At 32.9% G+C, this 25,784-nt stretch overlaps 1 protein-coding gene and 1 pseudogene across 1 annotated transcript in view; one reads left to right on the forward strand and one right to left on the reverse strand.

The window, feature by feature from the left end:
* The window catches only part of EYS (eyes shut homolog), a 1,513,100-nt gene that overhangs the window by 599,164 nt on the left and 888,152 nt on the right, over positions 1 to 25,784 (forward strand). The gene's annotated exons all lie outside the window — the stretch shown is intronic.
* Positions 24,334 to 25,081, reverse strand: LOC140636295 (zinc finger CCHC domain-containing protein 17 pseudogene; annotated as a pseudogene).

Below are 25,784 nucleotides of genomic sequence, written 5' to 3' on the forward strand. Positions count from 1 at the left end.
AAATTGATGAGCATGTATGAACCCATTTAAACATCTCCACTTTACTCTCCAGACATTGAGTATTGGGCTTCTCTAGGTCTGAGATTGTCAGATTGATAGTTTGGTCATTGCCAATTTTTCTCATGAAGACATCTGATTCGTTTAGACTACTTTATAACTAAAACAATGATACCTATTAAGAATAGCTACTAGTATTGGGGTGCCTGGCTGAATCAGTAAGTAGAGAGTACAACCCTTGATCTTGGGATTGTAAATTCAAGCTCCACATTGGGTGTAGAGATTGCTTAAAAATAAAATCTTAAAAAAAAGAACAGCTAGTATTAATTTTTAATTTTTTTTGATAGTAGCTAGATTTTGAAAGGAATAGGTAGTCCGTAATTAGAAAAAAAAATAAAAAAAGAAAGGATTACTAAAGTCTAACTTTTTAGAGTATGATCCTTGAGATGATAAAGTGAATAAGCCAGTGATATGTAGCCAGTTTCCTCATTACTATGGACAAATACATAGGTAATATTACTTTGAATACTGACATAAATTAGTTAACCATTTCAAGCAAAATAAGCTGGGATTAGTTATAGATAAACAATAACTGGACTGTTAGGTGCCAAGGAACATGGTGTTTAAGTAATTCAATCATACTTTAAAGACAATTTTAGGGCAGCCCCGGTGGCACAGCGGTTTAGCACCGCCTGCAGCCAAGGGCATAATCTGGAGACCCTGGATGGAGTCCCATGTCGGGCTCTCTGCATAGAGCCTGCTTCTCCCTCTGCCTGTGTCTTGCCTCTCTCTCTCTCTCTCTGCATCTCTATGAATAAATAAATAAAATCTTTAAAAAAATAAAAAAAATAAAGACAATTTTATAATTATACCTTAGATCATTTCTGGAGAAGTGACAGGACATTTCCAAACCTAAATTTATTTTTAGTAATATATGTGTTCAGCAACTCAAACCTTTCAGTCAGTTCATTTGTATTGCCCAGTGAAGATATATTAAGTTAATAACATGAATGTTGAAAATAAAAAATATAGTCAATGTTGACAAATTGAACACCAATAAAAAATAAATTTATTAAAAAATAAAAAATAAAATGTCAAAAAAAAGATTTTTCAAAATCTTTGCCTTTATTTGTTATTTAAAATAAAGGAAAACAACCTTTTGTTCAGAAAATATAATAATGGCTCAGCCTGGGTGGCTCAGTGGTTTAGCACCACTTTCAGCCCGGGCGTGATCCTGGAGACCCAGGATAGACTCCCACGTCAGACTCCCTGCATGGAGCCTGCTTCTCTTTCTGCCTGTGTCTCTGCCTCTCTCTCTCTCTCTCTCTCTCTCTCTCTCTCTGTCTCTCATGAATAAATAAATAAAATCTTTAAAAAAGAAAGAAAATATAATAATGTATGATTGTATTTCTAGTCCTAAATTCAAATGGGTGTTTCTTACTAAGATAGAATTTGGGGGCTGCAGAAGCTTATACAGATTACCTCTGGTAACCTAGTTAGTACATAGATGAAGGAACAAAACCATAGGAGTTTGTACTGTTAATTGCCTACAAAGTCATGATCAGTGGGAAAGTCAATTCTAGAATAAATACAGTGAGGTGTTTTGTTGTTGTCATTGTTTGTTGTTTTAATTTTCATTAGAGTACTAATACAATATATATATATATAAATATATTATAAAAAAAGAAAAAACATATAGTCACATACCATGACTATTCTGTAGATACAGTTAAACATCTCTTTTGTAGTTTATATCCTGATACAAAGTTTAAAGACATTAATGACTTTGTTCAGTTTAATAATGGCTGCTTTCAGAAGTCCATAAGTATTATTAACCATGTGTAACAGTTTAATAGCATTTTAATGTGCGCCAGTTTTATTAAACCATAAAAACTATGTTGAAATCACACTAAAATCCAAATTAGAATCACTCAGCAGAGAGCTATAGAAATAAGTAAAAACATTATACATAACTTTTTTCTCTGGCACCATGTAGATTATAAAGAATTTAGCAAATAATTTATAAAACAAAACACTGAGACACAAAGATATTTGTTTTTGTTCTTAGTATGTGAAATCCTGTTCCAGACAATTTTTTCCTTGGTGTTCTCTGCTTTTGGCTTTGCAGAGTCCCTCTCCATCTACCACAACTTTCCCATTGTCCAATTGGAAATGTCCCCTCATTTTGATATTTCCTCCAAATTCAACTCCTCTTTATCATTGCCTCCATAGCCTTTTTTTTTTTTTAAGATTTTATTTGTTAATTCATGAGAGACACACAGAGAGAGAGGTGTGGAGGCAGAGACATAGGCAGAGGGAGAGGCAGGCTCCCTTTGGAGAGCCTGATGTGGACTCCATCCCAGGACCCTGGGATCAAGCCCTGAGCCAAAGGCAGATGCTTAACCACTGAGCCACCCAGATGCCCCTGCTTTTTTAAAGGCATCCATAGTCTTGAAGTATTTTATATTCTTGCCTTTCTCATTCACTAAAGCTTCATTATACTTTCTGTAATGAACTGAGTGAAACTAGTTTTTACTACTGTGTGCATTATGTTTAAAAAGAAGTTTAAAATATTTGATTACTCACATTAGTATTTTTACTTTTAAAAAATATTTAAGAAAATCAGGAAAAACTAATAATTTTAAGATCTCAGCAACCATAGCATATTGTTAAATATCTGAGATAAGTAAGCCTTCCTAAATCCCTTCATATAATAAGTAAGGAAAGATGACATTTCTTTCTATGTTTGGTTAAAATAATCAGGGGTTATAGGTAACTTATGAAGTATACAGGGTAAAGGTATTGATCTACAGTAACTCATTTTCAACAATCATCAACCACATTTGCTGCAAGTAATTCTTTTTATAACTTGGAATAAAACATCTACATTTTTAAAACCACACTTAGGTGGTTTCTATTACCTAAAGACTATGTTTTCAGAAATATCAGATGGACTATGTAATCCTCTAACGACTTTTTATTTTGTTTTCCTCTCCAAAAAGATAAACCTTAGACCGAGAATCAAAAAACAAATTAATAATTGCAAGAATCTATTTATACGAAAAATAAATTGCATTATATTGCCTTACAGAGTATTGCAAGTGATAGGATAATAAGCAGGACCCATTTTCCTTAATAGGTCTACTGTATGATCATCATAAATGCTATTTTAGCACATTGCTTCAGAAGACAAAGATACTCACATTTAAAATGTGAACCTATTTTGATTGTTATATGTAAAGTGTTTTTACATTATGATATAATTTTAATATAAAACTATGTATTTCATTCATTAAATTAGGCCTTTTGCTATGTTCGAATGTAGGATTATATTTCCTTATTTATTTTCAATTTTATTTTGTAATGATGAGGACTCCCTTTAATGACCTTCTGAGCTATCAGAACTCTTATAATTAATCACTAAAGTTTATCCTGTATTCATGCTTTATTTTATTTTATTTTGTGTGCATGTGTGTGTTCATGCTTTAAAAACCATCATGAGATTTCCAGTATTTGGGGGTATTTGTTAAATTATACATTTTGTAATTTATTCTCCAGATCAAGTAAGCCACTGTGGGTTTTTTTTTTTTTAATTTCTAAATTTTTAGAACAGTTTTGTTTTTTATTTTTATTTTTTATTGAAGTATAATTAATATACAGGGTTATATTAGTTTCAGGTGTACAAAATAATGATTCAACAAATCTACACATTACCCAGGGCTCATCAAGATAAATGTACTTTTTTTCAGTTTTTATTTAAATTCCAGTTATTTAATATACAGTGTAATATTAGTTTCAGGTGTAGATTTATTGATTCAACACTTCCATACCACACCAGTACTTATTATCCCCATCACCTGTTAACCCATGCCCCCACTTACCACTCCTCTAGTAACCATTGTCTTGTTCTCTGTAGGTTAAGAGCCTATCTCTTGGCTTGTCTGTCTCTCTTTTTTTCCATTATGATTGTTTGATTGTTTGTTCTGTTTCTTAAATCCCACATGAGTAAAATCACATGGTATTTGTCTTTCCCTGACTGAATTATTTCATGTAGCGTAATACTCTCTAGTTCTATCCATATCATTGCAAATGGTAAGAGTTCATTTTTTATGACTAATATTCCATTGTATGTGTATGTATATACATTATATACATACACATATACATACACATAAATTTATACACACATGTGTGTGTTCATACCACATCTTCTTTATCCATTTATCAGTCAATGGACACTTGGGCTGTTTTGTGAATTCAATAAATTGCAGGATACAAAATCAATGTCCAGAAATCTGTTGCATTTCTATTCATTAATAATGAAGCAGCAGAAAAAGAAATTATGAAATCAATCTCATTTAAAATTACACCAAAAACAGTAAGTGTACTCTTATCCCCTTTATTTCATACACCCTCCTCCATTTCCCCACCCCACCACCCTACAACCTACTTTTCCTCTGGCAATCACCAGTTTGTTCTCTGTATTTAAGAGTCTAGGATACTTTTGTTTATTTGTTGGTTTTTTGGGGGGCCATCTCTTCTTTGTTTATTCATTTATTTATTTTGTAACTCCACATATGAGTCAATCATGCAGTATTTGTCTTTCTCTGTTTAACTTTCTTCACTTAGCATTATACCCTCTAGTCCACCCATGTTATTGCAAATGGCAAGATCTCATTGTACATTTCATTATATTTGTTCCATGTATCTATTTATGTATATATATATACGTATATATACATTGTATATTTCATTATATTTGTTCCATGTATGTATTATGTGTATATATATGTATGTATATATGTATGTATATATTTATGTATATATGTATATATATGTATGTATGTATATATATGTATGTATTATGTGTATATACATATATATATCTCACATCTTCTTTACCCATTCATCTACTGATGAACACAGACTGCTTCCATATCTTAGCTATTGTAAATAAATAATGCCACAGTGAACATAGGTTTGCATATATCTTCTTGAATTAGTGTTTTTGATTTTCTTGGGTAGATACCCAGCAGTAGAATTACTAGATCATGTGGTGTTTCTGTTTTTAATTTTTTGAGGAACCTCCTTACTGTTTTCCATAGTGGTTGCCTCAATTTGCATTCCCATCAGCAATGCACAAGGATTCCTTTATCTCTACATCCTTGCCAACACTTGTTATTGCTTGTCATTTTGATTCTAGCCATTCTGACAGGTGTGAGGTGATATTTGTGGTTTTGATCTGCATTTTCTTCATGACTAGTGATTGTGAGCTTCTTTTCATGTATCTGTTGTCTACTTCTACGTCATCTTCGGGAAAATGTCTATTTATGTTCTCTGCCCATTTTTAACTGGATTACTTGTGGGAGGGGGGTTGGTGTTTCTCTGTATAAGTTCTTTATACATTTTGGGTATATTGTGTGCAAATATCTTCTCCCATTCAGCAGGTTGCCTTGTTATTTGTTGAGGATTTCTTTTGCTATGTAAAAGCTTTTTATTTTGATGTAGTCTCAATAGTTTAATATGCTTTTGTTTCCCTTGCCTGAGAAGACATATATAGAAAAATGTTTCTATGGCTAATGTCAAAGAAATTACTTCCTATGTTTTCTTCTGAGACTTTTATGATTTCAAATTTCACATTTAAGTATTTAATCCATTTTGAGTTTGTGTGTATAGTGTAAGAAAATGGTTCCATTTCTTTAATTTGTGTGTAGTTGTCCTGTTTTCCCAGTAATGTTTGTTGAAGAGATTGTCTTTTCCCCTTTGATATTCTTGCCTCCTTTGTTGTAGATTAATTAACCATATAAACATGGTTTATTTCTGGGCTCTCTATTCTGTCCCATTATCCATGTATCTATTTTTTGTGCCAGTGCTATACTCCTTTGATTGCTACCACTTTGTAGTATATCTTAAAATCTGGTGTTGTGATTATCTCCAGCTTTGCTCTGGTTTTTCAAGATTGCTTTGACTATTCACAGTCTTTTATGGTTCCATACAAATTTTAGTATTGTTTGCTCTAATTCTGTGGAAAATGTTATTGGTATTTTTCTATGGGTTGCATTATCTCTGTAGATTGACAGAGAATGGATTATCCTAGTTAGTTGGTGTTGATTTTAGCCTAGAAATTGCTTGCCTTTTACAGGAACATATAGATTGGAATTATTTCAAAGCACAGAAAGATGCAAATAATCAAACAAAGAAATAATAAACACATATAATTTTTCCTGTTACCTCTCTTCACTGACCTGTGCTAAGAGTTATCTGCAGAATTGTATGACACTTGCCAATGCCAAGAAAATAGGGATGTAGACATGTCTCATTTTCATTACTAAGATAAAACTGTTGGATCTTTGTTCTGTATTTTCCTCTAGTGACTGCACAATATTTGGTTTTAAGATTTATTTCTATTCCTCTTTCAAGAATTAAATAATTGATAAGTGTTTCTTCCAAAAATATTAACAATATTTCTTCTTCCAATCCATGAACCTGGAATATCTTTCTATTTGCTTTAACCACTGTGTTTTAAATATGGATTATAGATTTTCAAAATATCAATAAATCACTGTAAAATATACATTTACCAAATAAACATTAAGGTTTAATTACCTTAATATTTGCATATTTTCATGAAATTCACATTGACTATAATGCATGTACTTTCTTCTCTGTTTAGTGCTACTGTGATATACATATTGTTTGCCATTCTATAGGTAAATAAATAAAAATATATGTTCAGTGGTGAGCATTTATATTGTAGTTTGCCTTTCAAAATACTTGACAATAATTCATGACCAAATCATTACTTTTTAAAAGTTAAACTTATATTATTTTAGACACAAAGCAATGTCAAACACACCAAATGTGACAGTAAACCCAAAGAAAAATAATGTTTAAGTTTTATATAGATTTTTATTCTTTTGGGGGACATAGTTATTTAGGTTATTTTAGTTTATTACCACATATATAAAGTAAAATAAGAACATTGCTGATCTACTTATATAATTATACTGAAGAATGATGGTTGCTATATCTTTCAGGCAAATACTCATTTAATTTCAAAAGATTAGAATTCAAAAAAACATGAATGTCATGGTAATGCTAATTATTATGTAATTTAATTCAGCAAGCAATTCTTAGAAAACTACTGTAAAAAACAATATCCTTGAGGTTGGAATTTCAAAGTTTCATATAATTTCACTCATGTGGAATTTAAGAAACCGAACAAACAGAAGATACAAACAAAAAACAGACTCTTAAACTGGCAGTTGCCCAAGGGGAGATGAGTGGGGGATGGGTGAAATAGGTAAAGGGGATTAGGAGTACACTTATTTTGATGATCACTGAGAAATGTATAGAATTGTTAATAATTACATTGTATATCTGGAACTAATGTAACACTGTATTAATTATATTTCAATAGAAAATAAAACAAAATATAAAAAAGAATACATTTTTCAGTGTATACATCATTTAAACTTTCTCTTAGAATGATGTGAATGTTTTTAAAGATTTTATTTATTTATTCATGAGAGACACAGAGAGAGGCAGAGACATGGACGGAGGGAGAAGCAGGTTCCCCGGAAGGACCTTGGATGTAGGACTCCATCCCAACAGGTGATCAGGCCCTGAACCAAAGGCAGGAGTTGTTCAACCGTTGAGCCACCCAGGGGTCCCAAATGATGTGATTTTTAATTTCTGTTTGAGTTATCGGCAGATAAAATAACAGTTTAACACTTTAAAATATATATTTGTTTCATTATTTTAATGTTTAGTGCTTGTCCTGTATTGGAAACTAATTGTATGGAAATTTGTCAAATGTAAATTTTAAGCAAATATGTGGTTATTTAAAAAAAATTACTATTATATTTTTCTGTTGTTAATGTAATGAATTTATAGGATTACCTAATACATAACAGTGCTTATGAAAAAGGTTGACCAGGAATATTAAGGATTAAATAGGGATAAGGTGACTCACACTTTGAAAAAGAAACAAAATGCTTGCTCTGAAAAAAAAAAAAAAAGAGAGAGAGAGAAAAGAACAAACTTTCCAATTATATTTTATGTTACACTTACATAGATATTTTTAACAATGAAGAAAAAAATTAAAGCTGGAAATGTTTCCTCTTGGCTATTATAATATTTTTGGTTTGCTGAAATGGTTTAAGAGAGTTTCAGAGTGTTCCATCTCTTCCACAATAAAAGCCAGTTTCAGAATTTGATCTCTGCCTACCTGATTGGATAGAATTAAACTTTAATGCTACATTCTGCAGTCTAGTTTGACAGTACTTTTTCATCAAAGACATTGGGCAGTAAGGAAAGAAAAAAAATTGCTCATACTTCTTATTGTCAGTGGAATTACTGTATCTCTACAGGTCAGAGCCTCAGTACATTTACAGCATACTTTAGTTCCTTAGCAATACCTTTTGTAGACCAATTTATATAGCTGAAAAGTCTTCTTGCCTTCCAAATTTAATAGGATGATTTTTCCTTACCTGTAAAAGTTTTCCAAGCTTCTTTCAAATATTTTAGGTCCAGGAGAGCTATACACCTAATAATGATATTTTTAATATTATATTTTTTAAAAAGATATAGGTAAACTGAATTATCAGTGCAACTGATTTAAACTGAATTATCAGTGCAACTGTGTAGGAGAGAGACACAGAAACAGAGTCACACACATAGGTGTGTGTGACTGTGTGTGTGAGAGAGACAGAATGAAAATTATTTCCAGTGCTTTAGACATAGAAAGGCATAGATAGATAGATAGATAGATAGATAGATAGATAGATAGATAGATAATGTATATTCAGAATAGCTGTATATTATGTCATATATAATCTACTCACTCTGTATAAATATCTTTTTTTTTAATTTTAAGGATTTAATTTATTTATTCATGTGAGACACCGAGAGAGAGAGAGAGGCAGAGACACAAGCAGAGGGAGAAGCAGGCTCCATACAGGGTGCCTGATGTGGGACTCCATCCCGGGACTCTAAGATCATGCCCTGGACTGAAGGTAGATACTTAACCACTGAGCCACCTAGGCATCCCTATAAATATCTTTTTAAAAATTAACTACCTTATCTGTTTATACAACAAACATTTCTTAAGTGGTTTTGACCTGACATATACTTAAAGGCTTAGAGATAAATATGTATCTTAAATGAATAAGTCAACAGTTTATTCAGGAAATCTGTAAAAATACATGTAACATAGTATGTAAGGGCAACACACTACAAATACATACAGCTTCAATGGGAGAATACAGAAAAAAATTACTTTTTAAGGCTTCAAAAGAAGGTGTCATTTGACTTCCATCATAAAGGAGGAGCTCATCACACTGATATATGTCATAACAAATGCAGAAAGAAAATACATGAAGCAAGGAAAGATGAAATAGCATGAAGATTTTGTTGGATTACAGGGATTTCCTTGCCATTTAAATTAAAAATATACTAAAGGTATGACAAAAGTAGGTGTGCTAAAATACTGAGGAGTCAGACCCTCAAGAGATTTGTAAAAGGTGATTGTAAAACTTTGGACTTAATCCTATAAACAAGAGAAAATCCTTTAAAGACTTGTAAGGCAGCTTCTTTAGAAGCACAATATTGTGCTTGTAAGGCAGTCAAATTTTGGAGAAATAACTTTTGAGAGCAATTTATCTGGCTGAAATAAAGTACCAAGTAGATAAGGGTGATATGAGTCCAGAAGAGGGCATGAACAGGCAGAAAATGGGTAAGGTTGAAAGAGATTTGGGAAGTAACAATCAAAATTTTAATATTGGTCAAAGGTGGGAGCAGAAAGAAGAGTCAAGGATGGCTCTTCATTTTTTTAGGCATTGTTGTTTATATGGATTCAAACGTAAAAGTACCCTGACCATTTATGTGATAATTACTGTCTCCAATCCAAGTGGGAACAGATCCTAGGTCTTCTGCCTTTGTGCAGTTCTCTGGCTTAGTCAGAATGAATTGTTAGCCCAAAGCCTTTTAACTTAGATGATATAAAAGAGATAGCCAGAGTGAATCTTCAAAACAATTCTGTTGACCTAATAAAGGTCATAATAAATTTTGGAATTAGGACCTATAGAACTGTATAGACACCACAGCTTGTCTCATGTGTACTTTCTTCCTTTTCTTGTATTTAATTAAAATAATCTAATAAATTTTCAGGAAATAAATGTACTTAAAACATACAGAAAGGACTGTTGATCTATAAATACTTTATTTTAAAAACTTCTTTAGTATCACAAAATCTCATATCCCTTTGAATTAAAACTATTTATTATACTATTAACTATGTTTCATTATATCTATAAATTAGAAAATGAAGACCCTTAAAAATCTGTAGGGATATATGAGTTCATAACTCCAGAATTCATAAAATTAATGGAGGAAAAAAATAAAATTGAAGAGTAAAAGACTTTTGTAATAGTCCAAGTTAAATATTACTGTATATCACAATGCAAGCTATATGTAAGTGTGGCAAGATTTCTCTTTGATTCCTTTAAGGTAATTAACATGAAAAAAGTGAACTACTTTTTAGTTTGAGGACCTCTAGTACTTATTATATATTATTTAATATCATTAAAATTATAAAGAATATAATGAATGAAAGAATAATTTTAATAATATGCATATGTATCATTAGTTTATTCATAACAATTATATACTGTATAAGATATTAAATCCCATTTTGGAAAAAAAAAAAAAATCCCATTTTGGTATCTCTTTTGAGTATCTAATAATTGGAGTGGACAGGTGTTATATGGATATTGGAAAAGTTCTTTTTTAAAAAAATTTGAATGCCATCTGGCTTCTTGGCAACATGAATAGACATTTTGCATCTGTGGATTTAGAAATCTTATGTCTATCGCTTGTTTAAGATTTATATGAAAAATTAGAAAATGTAAGCACTTACATGCAGGTACTGAACTTTAAGCTTATTTAAAGTATAAAGTGTATAGAAATTAAAAATATATTCTTATAATTTGCATTTTATGATTTATATGACTTATGTTAGTTCCATAAATATAAGCTTATGTTCAGAGAAAAATATATAGGTAAGTTTTATCTCCTACCATTGATCAGACACGTGATATGTTACCATGTAAAATGTTAAATATACCATTTTTATCACTCTTTAGAAGCACAATATTAGCATGCCTTGGGAGAACAGCAATGCTCATAGATGTCACTGATCATCATATTTCTCTGTTCCTTTACCAGTCAGTATTTCTTGAAAAAATCATCTATTTAATTTCAAACTTAAAAATTTGTGAAATGTATTTAGATAAATTTTGGGGCCACAATGCGGCTTTGAATATAAATTTAAGATCTTTATACTGGGAATCATTTAAAAGATTAATATTTTTTTGGCCAATTCTGGCTATAACTTCAATGTCCCATCCCTTAATATAATTAATCCCATTACCCTGTACTCTTGAAGAGTAAGGCTGTTCTTATTTCCAAGTTCACTTTCCTTTCTCTTCTTGCATCTGATCCTAGTACTTCTTTCTTTTGGCCAATTATTTGTTTCTAATCCTGCACAGCATATGTTACAACATTTGGTATTTGGAAGGTAGAACTGGCTGATATTAAAGAAGAAGAAGAAGAAGAAGAAGAAGAAGAAGAAGAAGAAGAAGAAGAAGAAGAAGAAGAAGAAGAAGAAGAAGAACTAGCTGATATTGGCTGAACTGACTAGGATTTGCTAGGCAAGAACTAAACTCCCCATCAGACTTTTCTCCTTGTTTGAAATCCTATAGTACTTTAAAGAAGCAATTACATTTGTGACTATCATGGAGAGTATTGACAATGAAAATTAAGTGCCATGAGTCATCCCTCACCATACCCAGTGTAAGAAATACTAATTACTTGAAGCACCTAGCTAGCTCAGTCAGAAGAGCATGTAACTCTTGATCTTGAGACTCTGACTTCAAACCCCTCGTTGGGTGTCAGATTACTTAAATAAAGAAAACCTAAAACAAAAAGAAAAGGAAAGGAAGAAGGTAACAACCAGGCAGATATTTTTTTTCTCACTATTTATTCTATGATTCCTTTCATTGGAAGCCTGTGTGTCTCTTAATGAATGTCCTATGCCAGTAGCCCTATCTAAATTTGAGTCATTGAATGCATTTGTAGGATAATTACTTCCACATAAAAATGGCAGTCTTCCATTATGGAACAAAATATCAATAACTTATTATGTGACTTGGATACAGAATGCATTTTCAGAAGCATTAGTCTTTATTTCACTGAGAACATCCAGATGTATGTTTGTTTTCTCTTTGTTCTATTTTATTTATCACATAAGCATTTTTAAATCAGCCTTAGTTTCAGTATAGACTAGTGGCATATTCTAAATAAGTAGTTACTTCTAAGATTCCAGACTCATCCCTTTATGCCATACTGAAACTGGGTCAACACTCTTATCTGAAAATCATCTTGCTTCAGTTCTGTAGAATTAAGTATAGCACTACCATTATACTATGCATATACCCTGACTGCAGTCTGGTAGCAATCCTAGATGAGGTACTTATATATAGCTGATCTAAGTGTGTATGTGTCTGTAAGAAATGCCACGTTCTTTACTTTTTTTCTAAATCACATCCACCCTACTCTAAAACCCCAGAGCTGTAGGACAACATACTCCACTAAAGAATACTGTAGATCTACCCCCCCCACCAAGAATTGTGTTTCTTCTCTTATACTTGAGATATTTACTTCTCTATCTCCAACCCTCTCCTTCATCTTGCTCTTCCTCAAAGATCTTTGCTTCATTTACATTTCTCCAGGAAACCCAAATATCATACTCTGTATTCTTTAAAAATAAAAGCCAACTTCTATTTCTGTCCCTGTAGTATAAAAGTCCAAAGTACAGAAGGGAATACATGTTTTGCTTGTGTGTGTGTGTGTTTGTGTGTGTATCTGTAAGACAAAATAATGCAAGTCCATATCTTAATTATTTATCCTATTATACACTTTCAGAATATCATAGTTATGGGAATTGGTTATTTGACTTGCCCCATTGCACGAAATAGAAAGAAATGGAACTTATATAATAAAATAAATGGGGAAAAGGAAGTTTATTCTGGTGATTGGACACCAACTATGAGTAAAAACATTCACTGGAATATTTACTCGTGAAATTCAAGCCATTGAACTTGAGACCATAAATAAATTGAGAAGTAGCTATCAAAGTTAATGTATTTTTTATCAGGTCTAAAACAGGATCTAGTTACATCGGCAACAGCTAATTTATAACCCCCTATTAAAGTCACATTTAGATAAAATTGTTAAATATACATTTGAGCATTTTTTTCAGCTACTAAACAGACCCAGTGCTTGCATATTATACAGTGACCACTTATGATACTCCACAACAGGGCATTCCTCAAAATCATACAGTATCAATCAACTTCTTGTGTTTCTAATTTGCAAGTATTTTATATACTTTACCCCCAAAGTTGTAAAATATGGCCAAAAAAATAGAATTAACTGCTTTACTGTGGTAAATACAAGGCCTAAGATAGTTACATAGTTATTGTCCAGTAAGGAACTATTTTTTTCTTGGACTCTTCATATACCATTTATTCTTATAACTACTAATAAGTAGTTGGAGGTGGCATTTTTTTGAAGATCATACAATGATAAGTAGCAAGGTAAATATAGAAAGATCAGTCAGACACATTCATTATCTAAGTGACTTCCATACTTCAGTTTTGCGTTGCGCATGAATAAATTTTTACTTCGGCGTAATTATAGATTTACATGTCTCTGCATATCCTGGATATTTAGATAATTACTAAAGATCTTCCACATATATACAGAGAAATCCTTTGAGAACTCTTTCTTGTTCTAACATTCTAAATTTAATAACACACTATGTGAAATAAATTTTTGTTCAAAGGTACACAACAATTTTGCTGAATTGAAAATATTAACTCCTTAAATTACTTAAATTTCCTCATGCTTTGGCACTTCAGGTATAATTCTATATCCATTATCTTTTATTAATTAGTTTTTAAAAGATTTTATTTATTTATTCATGAAACACACACAAAAAGGGGCAGAGACACAGGCAGAGGGAGAAGCAGGCTCCATGCAGGGAGCCCGAAGTGGGACTTGATCCCAGGTCTCCAGGATCACGCCCTGAGCCAAAGGCGGCGCTAAACCACTGAGCCACCTGGGCTGCCCACTGTTGTTAATTTTTCAAAGGCAAATGATCTCACTCTAATCCTAGAAATTAGTATAAGGCATAAAAATGAACTCCCTCCCATTTTGATATTGCCTAACTTTAAGTAGGATCTGACCCTTATGGTGTCTTTTTTTGGTAGTGTTTTTCAGAGGAGGGCCTATGGACATATACTTCATGTCTAAAACTCTCCACAGTAATGATCTTAATTTTATATTTTAATATTTATCAATATCTCAAAAATCCAAATTATTTCCTAGTTATTTGGATTGTGAATGTATAATTAAGTACTGGCACAGAATATCATGACTTACATACACATTTCTGTTTCTCATTACATTGTAGCCTTGTAGTATTACTTCCATCATCAGAGATTAATAGAAAATAATTTGGATGGGGTTATTTTGTATATTTGGAATTGGAGCCAAATGATAACCACCTGACATCATATTATAGCAGGATGAGTGAAAATTTCACAGAAATTAGAATACACAAATGTGTGAAAGAATTGAGTCATTATAAAGGGCAAAGAGGAGTATACATGGGCTGAGCAACACAGAATGTGCATGACCATGGTGACTATCATAGTTATGTTAAAACCAGTGGAAAATATTTGGGAAACAATGTTATCAATAAAAAAATGTACTGTTCAATTAAACTTTATTAGCTTTGTCATTCTGTGAGTCCTATTTCAAAAATTTTCTCTGGTCATATAATTCTATGAAAACTATAAATACATAGAGTTTTTGACATGTTTTATGTTTACTGTTAGTTAAATAATATATTAAAAATAATTCAGCACAGCATGGTGAGAGATGAAAATAGCATTTCCTTTTAAATATGTCTTAAGCTTGGCATGCAATGAATTTAGTATTTGAAGCAATTAACTATAGTTATTAGTTTGCATTTTTATGAAGGTTCAAGATAATTTTAAGCACAAAATAAGGCAAAAATATTTTTAGTTACTGCTAACAATCATCACTAATTCGAAGTTATAGATTATTTAAGTTTTCTCCTTGGTTACACATTCCTATACACAGCTAACAGCTTAAGATGTAGGTATAATCTTAAATAACTCAAGAAAATATTGCATTGTATAATCTATTCCTATGCTGTCATGGAGTTTCCTCCTAAAAATTTTAAATTTGCTTTTCTCAATTGGCAAAGAGTGGAAAATCTTTATGGTACATAGTGTTTTTGATGTCATTTCTGTAGGAATGCGGTTGTGCATAGATCGTAAATTTTAGGTACTAAGGAATGAATACATAATGTGTATTTTTAATTATTATTTCAATAACATTTACATACCAACTTAAAACTCAACTTAGCCATTTCATTATTATTATTATTTTAATTATTTCAATAACATTTACATACCAACTTAAAACTCAACTTAGCCATCTCATTATTATTATTATTATTTCAATAACATTTATTTACTAACTTAAAGTAAAAAAAGTATTTTTTTTCTTGTAGAGTTACCTTTGAAGGGTTTTAAGACTTGTAAAGTTTATTTTTCTTCTTTGGCTAAAATGGACTGGGTATGTTATATATATTTTTGTACATTATGCAAAACAATGAACCGTGATGAAAGGAAAATACGAAAACCTGTAATCCATGAAAACTCTCTTAGGGTTTTATTTACAGGAAAAAGAGAAAGCATAACCAGAATAAGTTAAATCTGATGTTTCTAGCATGTGAAAAAATGCATATAAACATTGGTCATAAATTTGCAAATAAAATCTAACAATATAACACAGGATGTTTTAAAACTGTGTAGACTTATTTTTTCTTCCATTTTCATTCTTCTTTTATTAAGAAAAATGCAGAAATAAATAAATAAATAAAAAGGAAGAATAATAAAAAAATGCTTCTTAATAATGTGTCATTTTGCCCTTGCTTTGCCTTTCAAAAAGATACAAGCAATTGTATCTTTGAAATGATAGCCCTTTTACAAGTTAAACCTTACATTGCAGTAAGAGACAGTTGAAAATAAAATGTGACCATGTTTGTGTTTCCTTTCTCCATATTTGCCTTAGTGACATGAAGTAGGATGAATTTTACCCTATTGTTTAAAGTCTCCAATGAAGGGTCTATTGCAATTAGTCTTGGTTTCAGTGCCACAAATTTATTGGAAAATCTCTCAAACTATTCCTTTCCAGTACACTTGTTTGACATGTAAAATAGTCAAAAGGATATATTTATATCTTAATTTGCAGCTTATCGAGAGATTAATTGATAATTAGGTGCACCCATATTTTTCTTCTTCGTCTCTTACAATCAAACTAACTTTGAATTTGTTATTCTCATTTCATTTAGGTCATCTTTTAAATGCTATAAATAATTATTATATTTTCAGACTCTTGGAAGTCAACAGAAAATCTACTTAAAGGCCTTATTCTACTGTTTCTGCCATATTTTTGCAGTTGTTTTGGTAATTAAACATGAACTCTGTTCTTTTCTTTTTACTTGTTTTCACATTTGAAACCTATAAAGCAAAGTGAAAAGATCCCCTTAGTGTCTCCCAGAAGATAAAGTTTTTCTTTAAAAAAAAAAAGGTACTAATAGAAAATCAATGTGATGATAAATGATTCATTGTCTGTTTTGTGTCAGGATTTGTTAGTTGTATCTTCTTCATAAAAAACAAACAATGAACCAAATGACAAGTTGCTTCTCCCCACAAATCAATCATAACAAAGATTATTCACATTCTCCTATTTTTGGTACTTATAGTAGTCTTTGTGTTTTTTGTTTGTTTGTTTGTTTTTTTGGTTTTTTTTTTTTTGTCAAGTACTTAATTGAGCATTGGCTATATGCTCGGTAGTGTCTTAGGAATTAAAATTGAATATAGGAAATATATAAGCAGCCTTACGGAGTATATGGTCTTGGGAGTAAAGCATAGCAAGCAGTGTAGAGAAATGAGAAAAGAAAAAGAATGCAATGTAGTAAATGACACTTTGGGCTAAATACCATGAAAGTATATCTTGTAATAGAGTCAAGAAAAATGTGTTGATATAAGCTACAGCTAAACTACAATATGAAGAAAATGAAGAAAGACATGATTTTGATAGTAGAATTAGGGTAGGTAGTCCAGTGTAAAAGAAAACTATGAATATTTATGGAAATGAAAATAGCTTGATATTCATAAGGCATGTGAGCCTATGTGCATGTGTGTGTGTGGCATGTGTGTGTTTGTGTGTGTGTGTGAGTGTTCACAGCCCCATGTTCATATTCATCAAATTGGGAAGTGCCAAAGGATGGTTTCTGAGTGGAACCCAAATGCAGGGGTGGCTGAGAGTTAGATTATTAAGAACTTTATGTGTACCACTAATAACTTTAGACATTATTCTTAAGAATTAGAAGAATTGTTGAAGGTTTTTGAGAAAGAAGATATCATTGTGTTTCTATTTGTTGCAACTGAAGAATGGAATTTGTTAGGACAACACTGGAAATGTAACTCAGGTCAAATATTATAATGGCTTGAAACTACATAATGACATGGTTGCACAGGGAATGGAGATGAGGGGGCTTACTGAAGATACATTTCTGTGTTTGAATTAAAGTAGAATAGCTGGAGATGAGTACTGAATGAGAGACTCACCAATGCAGTCATTTTTCAAGGTGACTTATGGACTTTTGGTTATACATAGCAGATTGAGCACACATGTCTTTATCACTGCAAGTTCCACAAACACTACTAAAATAACTATTTCATGGATTTTTTGAAAGAAACAGTTCCACAGAGCAAAGAAACAAAGATAGGGGATCACAAGAGAAAAGATGTTAATTGAAAGATGAAAGCTGCTAACTTGTTAGCTTTGTAGACAAAAAGAAAGTGATTATAAGGAGAGAAATTGAGAAACAAACTGCCAAATAAAGTGAAGTATTCTTAAAAGGATGAGGCATTGGAGGCATTTGCTACCTGTGAAGGCAAGGTTGAAGATGGAACTGAAAAAAGAAGGCTCTTGAATGTCACTATTAGAAGCATTTATTGTTTTATTTTTTAAGATTTATATACTAGTTAGAGAGAGACCATGAGCAGGGTGGGACAGAGGGAGAGAATCCTCAAGCAGACTGCCTGCTGAGTTCAGAGCCCCAATGCAGGGCTCCATCCCACAATCCATGAGATTAAGACCCATAAGATCACAACCGGAGTTGAAACCAAGAGTTGACATTCAACCAACTGAGCCACTCAGGTGCCCCAACTATTAGAACCATTTTAACATCTGTATATACTCCACTTTCCAAGTACTTGGTTATTCCCTTTATCCCTGTTTCACATAACATATGAACAAATAGGCAGAATATTGAAAATCTACTCTCTAGAAAAAAACAGAAGCAATTTGGAGTTGTGAGCAGTAGTCACTGCTAAAGTAGGAAGTATCATGCTGAAGAAACCCGGGAATAATGAATATCTACACATTAAATGGTGAGGGTCTAAACCCCTGTTTCAGCTGCCAGATCATAGGCACTCACACTCACAATTTGTAGGCTACAGATAGCACCAATCCTCCCTCCCTGGGGAAGGACATATTAACTGTTGGAGATACTGGTGAAATAGTCATGTCACCTTCATGTCCTCCTTAGTCACCTTCATCTATACCTGACCCTTATAATTTGCAAATGCACAACAAACTGCCAATCTGATATTTAGTGTCTCACTCTTAAATATGATCAGGTGGACAAGGATCACTTAGACATCTGGAGAAATCTAAAAGGTATCAAACAAAGAAACATTAAAGAGAAACTCAAAGGAATTGAAGGCAGTGCAGGAGCAGGAAAAAAAAATTCAAAAATATAATTGACAACCTTAGAAAGCAAGCAACATGTACATCCACTTAAAAAAACAACCACAAAACAGCACACTATCAAAACTAAATTCAAAGAACATAAAAAGAGCTTTGGGAAACTAAACAAAAGAATCATAGAAAAAATTAAAAATTTAGGGGAAAGCTTGAGTGATAAAATTAAGAAAATTTCCCAGAAAGTAGGTGCTCTCTCCTTCCGGAAAAACACAAGGATACGAAATGAGAGGATCAGATGAGAAAATTAGTAAAAGTTTCAGATGATCCAACATTTGATTTTTAGTACTCTCAGAAATAACAGACAGGAGGAAATTAATAATGGAATGTTTCATTACCATTTCTGAGAACTGAAGTCCATTCATCCATTTGTAGATTGGAAAGAGCTTGACAAGGGCCTAGAAAAATTAATTAAAACATAAAACCATTTTAACTTTACACTAAAATTAGAAATAAAAAGAAAACTGAAAAGATGGTCCTGTTTTAAGATAAGAAAAAAACTTTTAAAAATAACATACAAAGGATTAGTAAAAATTCTACTGCATAATATTAAAAATCATAAATGAGGGGAAAAATGACTACCGAATCTTAAGAAAAATGCTTTTCAAATTTTAGGTCACTCAAGCTATCAATCATGTGTGATAATGAAATAAATGACCCAAACTGTGATAGCTTGTGTCAGGAATTTTCTGAGAAAGTGAGTGATAAAATGTTTTTTGAGGTAGATCACCCACTGCCTAACTGGCAATGGGGACCCCACCACCGTGAAGATGAATCACAGATTGCCTCGCACAAGGTAATGGTAAAATTACTTAAATTTCACTGGTAATAAATTGGGATGGTTTACCAGTGAAAGAGGATCTAATAACTGGTTAAATGTTGAAAAGCATGAGAGAAATAATAATGTCAAGGACAATTGGGTTTATGGTATTGCCAAACTCTACTGACATCTAGAAACAGGATTAAAAAGAAAAGGCTGAATGTGATTAGCAAGCAACTGAAAGCCAAGAGTTAAATCAGCAAACCTTGGGAGCATATAAAAGCATCTCATCTTCTCAGAGGGAGAAAAGAGAAACTTGAGAACCATCCCAGGATTTGTCATTAAAGTAGCTGAGTTCCAAAGAAGGCTAAACTTCCAACCAAGGGCCCTTGAGGAAAGGAAAGTAAAAACAACCAACCAAACAAAACCAAAACAAACAAAAGTATCGAGAAAAACATGCATTTTGAGGGAGGATTCTAGATTATAGGCAAGATATGGATGGACCAGGTTTTCTTAAGCCTAGACTGTCTGAGGATCAGTATCAGTAAGTGAAAGTCAGTTAAGATGATTTGGCAGGCGCACCAGTATTGAAGACCAACGGGGTGAAGACTGCATGCATGCTCAAAAGTTGAACTGATAAAAACTATCCAACTCCCAAGGTAAAAACTCAGTGTAGCCAGGCTAGAATGTCTAAAATAGTAAGATGTGTTCATTATAAAACCCCAACTATACTCTGCTATAATTTCTAAAATAACCTTTTTCTCAGGTGGTGCTTCCCACACCTATAGTTATTTAATTAGTGGTGTGCTGGTCTCAATGCCTCTTGTTCCTACATGACTATAAGAGCTATGCAGAATTCTTATTTTCTTGGTCACTGCACCCCTGAAATATAGAAGGAATTCTTGAAATATTTCTTGACATTTTGAAGGATTGCAGTGAGGCTGAGTTAACCAGGCTTTGCCCTTTTTGATTGGTCCCCCTTTTGAAATTAAGATCCATGATGGTAAGGACTTTGTATACCTTATTTAGCTCTATACCTTCAGCAACTAGCACAGTACATAATAACAAATAATGTTCGACAAAGAATAAAAGTACAACAAATATTTATGGAATTAATGTGCTGTTAAAAGACTTTGGCTTTGGCCATCTTGGCAGTTATCAGACTATGATGCAATGTTAGATGTCAAGACTAGCAAAGGTGAAACATGTTCAGTTTTGGACTCTTGAAACAATCTTATATTAGGATAAATATAGTTTTCTCATGATAATAAGGAAGAATGTGTTTAAGAGGAGAAACCATTACCTGGTGGTGTTTGATCTATGGGTCTAACAGTAAGTGCTGTAGGAATTCTGAAATATTCTGAAATATGGTAGCTTTTAGAGGATAATCCTTTAGTTTGTATACATTTTCCTTAAGGAAAAAGAATAGTTCTTAGGTCAGCAACTTGGGGCCATTCATTTTAAATCAAGACTTATCTAAAGAAAGCATGTGAGATTTTAACAAGAAAGATTAGCACAACCAAATACAAATGCTAGATAAACTATAATAGAGGAAATTTTAATAGGTAGCCAAACTTGAAGAAATAGAAACTGCCAGGGGCCAGAAATGGGAAAGGCAATTAAAGGTAGATTATAAAGTCCTGCTAAAGTGCTGCCAACTCCATTATTTGCATGTATGCAAATATATATTTGTATGTTCTCTAGAAAATTCAGTCTAAGATTTTACTAAATCCACAGGCACAAGACAATATGGGTCTTATCAAGTCATAAAGACAGAAAAACGACCCTGATGCAAACGATTCCCTAGGTGCTGCACAATCTGTGAAAGGAAACCTGGAACCACCTTAAACTCACAAACTGAACAATATTATAATAAAGGAACTTCTTATCCAACCCAAAGAATATAGGTGGAGGGAAAAACTGTGATAAACTGAAAATTCCAGCCTCTGCAAAAAGTATATGATGGTTCAATTTACACCATCATTGATTATAGGAATCCAAGTGAAGAAATTAATAATATAAAAGCTAGTCAAGACAGCTGAAACCTCTGGAATCAAATAAGTAACTACCAAGATTTTTTATGTTCCAGGCTCTCTTCTGATTGAGAGAATAAAATAATGAACAAGGCAGACAAAAAGTCTGCTATCAGAGAACTTATGTTGTAGTGAAAGAAATAAGATAAGTAGTCAGAATGCAAACATGTCTAATAATTTTGTCTATAACAAAAAAAAAAAAAAACAAAGGAAGTTAAAAAGCCATCTCACAGTTGGACAAAATAAAAATAAGAATGAATATTATGACATATTTAGATATTTGGATACAGGTAAAACAGAATTATAGAAATGGAATTTATATTTTTTAAAGCACATATTATAAAATACAAAGTATCCAGCAGACCAACTATTTAACTCAATAATTAGAAGAAAAACAGTAACCTCAAAGAGATTGGAAGAAAGGTAATAAGAATTGGTTATATAGAAAGAACAGAAAGATTAATGCAATAAAATACAGGCAAAACTCATAAATTAGATTAAGAAGATATCACAAATAATATTAGAATATTGAAAGAAGTTTTAATATTCATATAATCAATATTAAATACAAATATAAAAGTGACCCAAAAAACATAAAGTTTATGGTAAATATCAAAATATTTTTGATATTGAACTGAACTTTGTAAGATAATGTACACATTATCTTTTCATCATGCAGACACTTCCAAATTATATTTTGTTTAAATTTCTGTTATAAAAAATAATTTGTTTCTCCAAATAATCTGCCTTTTTTTTTTTTTTTTTTTTAAGAATCTGCCTTTCAAACAGTTGTCAGTTTGGTAAATATTGGCCAAATGTGGCTTCCAAAAGCAGAGTGGAGGTGCAGAAAGTTCAAACCTACTTTTGGGATATTTAAGAATTTGGATTATTAAAGATTTTTAAATTTGCTGACAGTTTTTTTTTTATAAATTTATTTTTTATTGGTGTTCAATTTGCCAACATATAGAATCACACCCAGTGCTCGTCCCATCAAGTGCCCCCCTCAGTGCCTGTCACCCAGTCACCCCCACCCCCTGCCCACCTCCCCTTCCACCTGTCAGTTTTTGATGACTCTAATGAAAGACAAATATCTTGGCTAGCTAGAAAATTACAGTAATTGATTTTTTGTGCTGTAGACATTGACCACACACATATGTTTTTAAGTCATTGAAAGGATGCTGAATTCCGATTTTCATCTGCATAGGATACATTTTGCAATTTGTGTTTATGTATCAGCACAATGTATATAATAATTTTACGTATACAATGGGCACATCAGAAGACAGGAAGATAGTTTTACCTGACGTTTTTTAAGTTGATTTTCCTTTAGGGCTTCATGAAGAGATAAATAGAATAATGTACTTGAATCATAAATACTAAAACTATTAGGGGCTGAAAATAAACATACAAGTTTCTTTTATTACTTAAGGGTGAGAAAAATAACATATAATTGAAAACAGGCTAATTCTCATCCTTTTACAACTTTTATTTTATATGTAGTGCTTAATGACACATTTATTTCATCTTCAGATTAAAATATACAGATGTATTTGATAAAACATATCTGTAGGGATCCCTGGGTGGCGCAGCGGTTTGGCGCCTGCCTTTGGCCCAGGGCGCGATCCTGGAGACCCGGGATCGAATCCCACGTCGGGCTCCTGGTGCATGGAGCCTGCTTCTCCCTCTGCCTGTGTCTCTGCCTCATTCTCTCTCTCTCTCTGTGACTATCACAAATAAATAAAAATTAAAAAAAAAAACATATCTGTAAACTATGAAGCAGTTACCAAAAATTTTTATTTTATTTTATTTATTTTATTATTTTATTTTATTTTAATTTTATTATTTTAATTTAATTTAATTTAATTATTTATTTTATTTTATTTTATTTTATTTTATTTTATTTTATTTTATTTTATTTTATTTTTAAAACCAAACACACTTCCATTTATGCCAGGAATTTAAGCAGAGACCTGAAGTGGAACCAATTGACTCGCACAGTAGCAAATACAAAGTAAAGCAATGATCTTGGCTTGAGCTATGTGGTTCAGGGGTCTGGCCGAGGGTCCCACAAGCTCAGTCGCTGCAAACAATGGTTTTCGGGCTGTCCCTGTAGCCTGGTAGAATCACGCTGGGGGAATGGAGAAAGTGAGCACCACTTCTTACCATGTTCTCCCTCCGCCTGCTGGTCTCCCTCTGCCCCTGTGTGGGACGCCGCAGGGATCACTCACCAATCAGCCCAGGGCCGACCCAACCGGGGTGGGGGGGAGCATCACTGTTCTCCCAACTACAGCCAGACTCGCCTCCACAGCAGTACCTGTGGCTGCAGCCTGGACCCCCGTGCAGTAGTCCAGTGAATCTGGCTCTGGCGGTGGCAGCTGGAGAGGGTAATAGGCCCTCCTGCTGAATGAAGGAAGTTGAATGAATGAATGGGTGAGCTGCAGGGGTCACTTGCAAAGGGACCAGGAACCATAAGTTAACAACAACTCATTCAGGCAGATGCTTTCTTCTTCTTCTTTGCTGCCTTGCTGTCTTTTGATGTGCCTTGCCCTCTTGCCTGTGTCACTCTCAGAGTCTGAGCTGTCAGAGTCAGATGACTTCCTGTCTCTATGTTTTTTTTTTCTTCTTTTCCTTTTTTCTTTTTCTAGAAAAATTCCTTGTGGGGTCAGGCTTCTCAAACTCTGCTGACTTTGCCTCTTCCTCTCCTCTTCCTCATCCGGTATCAGAGAATACTTGGTCCCTCCTGGTTGCATAAAACAATCCTTTGCAAAGTGGCCTTTTACAGCCACACTTCTTGCAGGTGGTGTTCAGGACAGCCTCGGGGGTGATCTTCTGCCCAGGGTAATCCTGGAAGGACCGCCGCCGCCTCTCTTCTTGCTCAGTGATAACGTTGTTGGGGTCAAGGTCTTTCCCAATTCCTTGGTTGACGACTTTCATGGATAGGGATACTTTTATCCTATCATTTTTCATCTCCCAGCCAATAAGCTTCACCCACACTTTGTCTCCAACATCCACTATCTCAGAGGGCTTATCCATACGACAGGATGACATGTAAGTTCGATGGACCAGACCTTGCTTCCAACAGCCAGGGATTTTGATGAAGGCTCCATAGTCCATAACCATAGCAACCTCTCCTTGGAAAATAGTGTAGAGAGCAGGCAAGTTCTCCATGGTCTCGGGTCTTCCTGAACTCATCCTTAATGTTCTATGGCTCCTCCATTTCTCTTCTGCCAAAGTTAATTCAAGTGTCTCTGGGTCAGCTCCCGGTCTCCCGGCCGCAGCATTGCGCGAAATGCCAAAACCAAACCCCAAAAATTCTAATAAAGGAAAATAATCATCCCTATATTTTATAGTGAAGTTAAAAATATAAGAAAAATTAATGTGGAATGTGCTTATCCCAGGGGAGATTAGAAGGGAAAAAAAGAACCTAATAGCCTATTAATTATTATTAGAATAAAAAGCCTCACTTTAGTCTGTTACAGAAATAGTATCAGTCGCTAGCAGTTAGATAGTATTAAAGAGATGTCTCTGTGTCCATTGAGCAAGCTAAATCTTAATTAAAATTCATGGAAGTTTGTTGTTCCTACTTGATGACCCTAAAATTGGTCATTGATTATTCGTGCAAGTAAGCTGAAAGCAAGACACATTTACTTTCTCCAAAACTGAGTTTCAGTATCTTGAAAGGTTCAGTGTTGCTCTAAATTGTACTCTGCAAATTTGTAGTCTACATTTAATTGTGTATAAAAATTCTCCCTAATGACAAGTATGGAGCATAAATACCTATAATCATCTATTTTATTTCTACAATGCTCTTATTAGAATGTATGTCTTTAATGACAATAGTCACAAGACATTGATCATCTAATAACTTATGTGTGCGAATCTTAGTTTTTCCAAGGACCATTTTAAGCACTAGATCATAGATATTTTAAACTAGACAGTCACCAAATCAAACTATCAATTTTTCCAATGAAGAAACAGTAACGCAAAAAAGCTAAATGGAA

This window comes from Canis lupus, chromosome 7, assembly GCF_048164855.1.
Source record: "Canis lupus baileyi chromosome 7, mCanLup2.hap1, whole genome shotgun sequence".
NCBI lineage: Eukaryota > Metazoa > Chordata > Mammalia > Carnivora > Canidae > Canis > Canis lupus.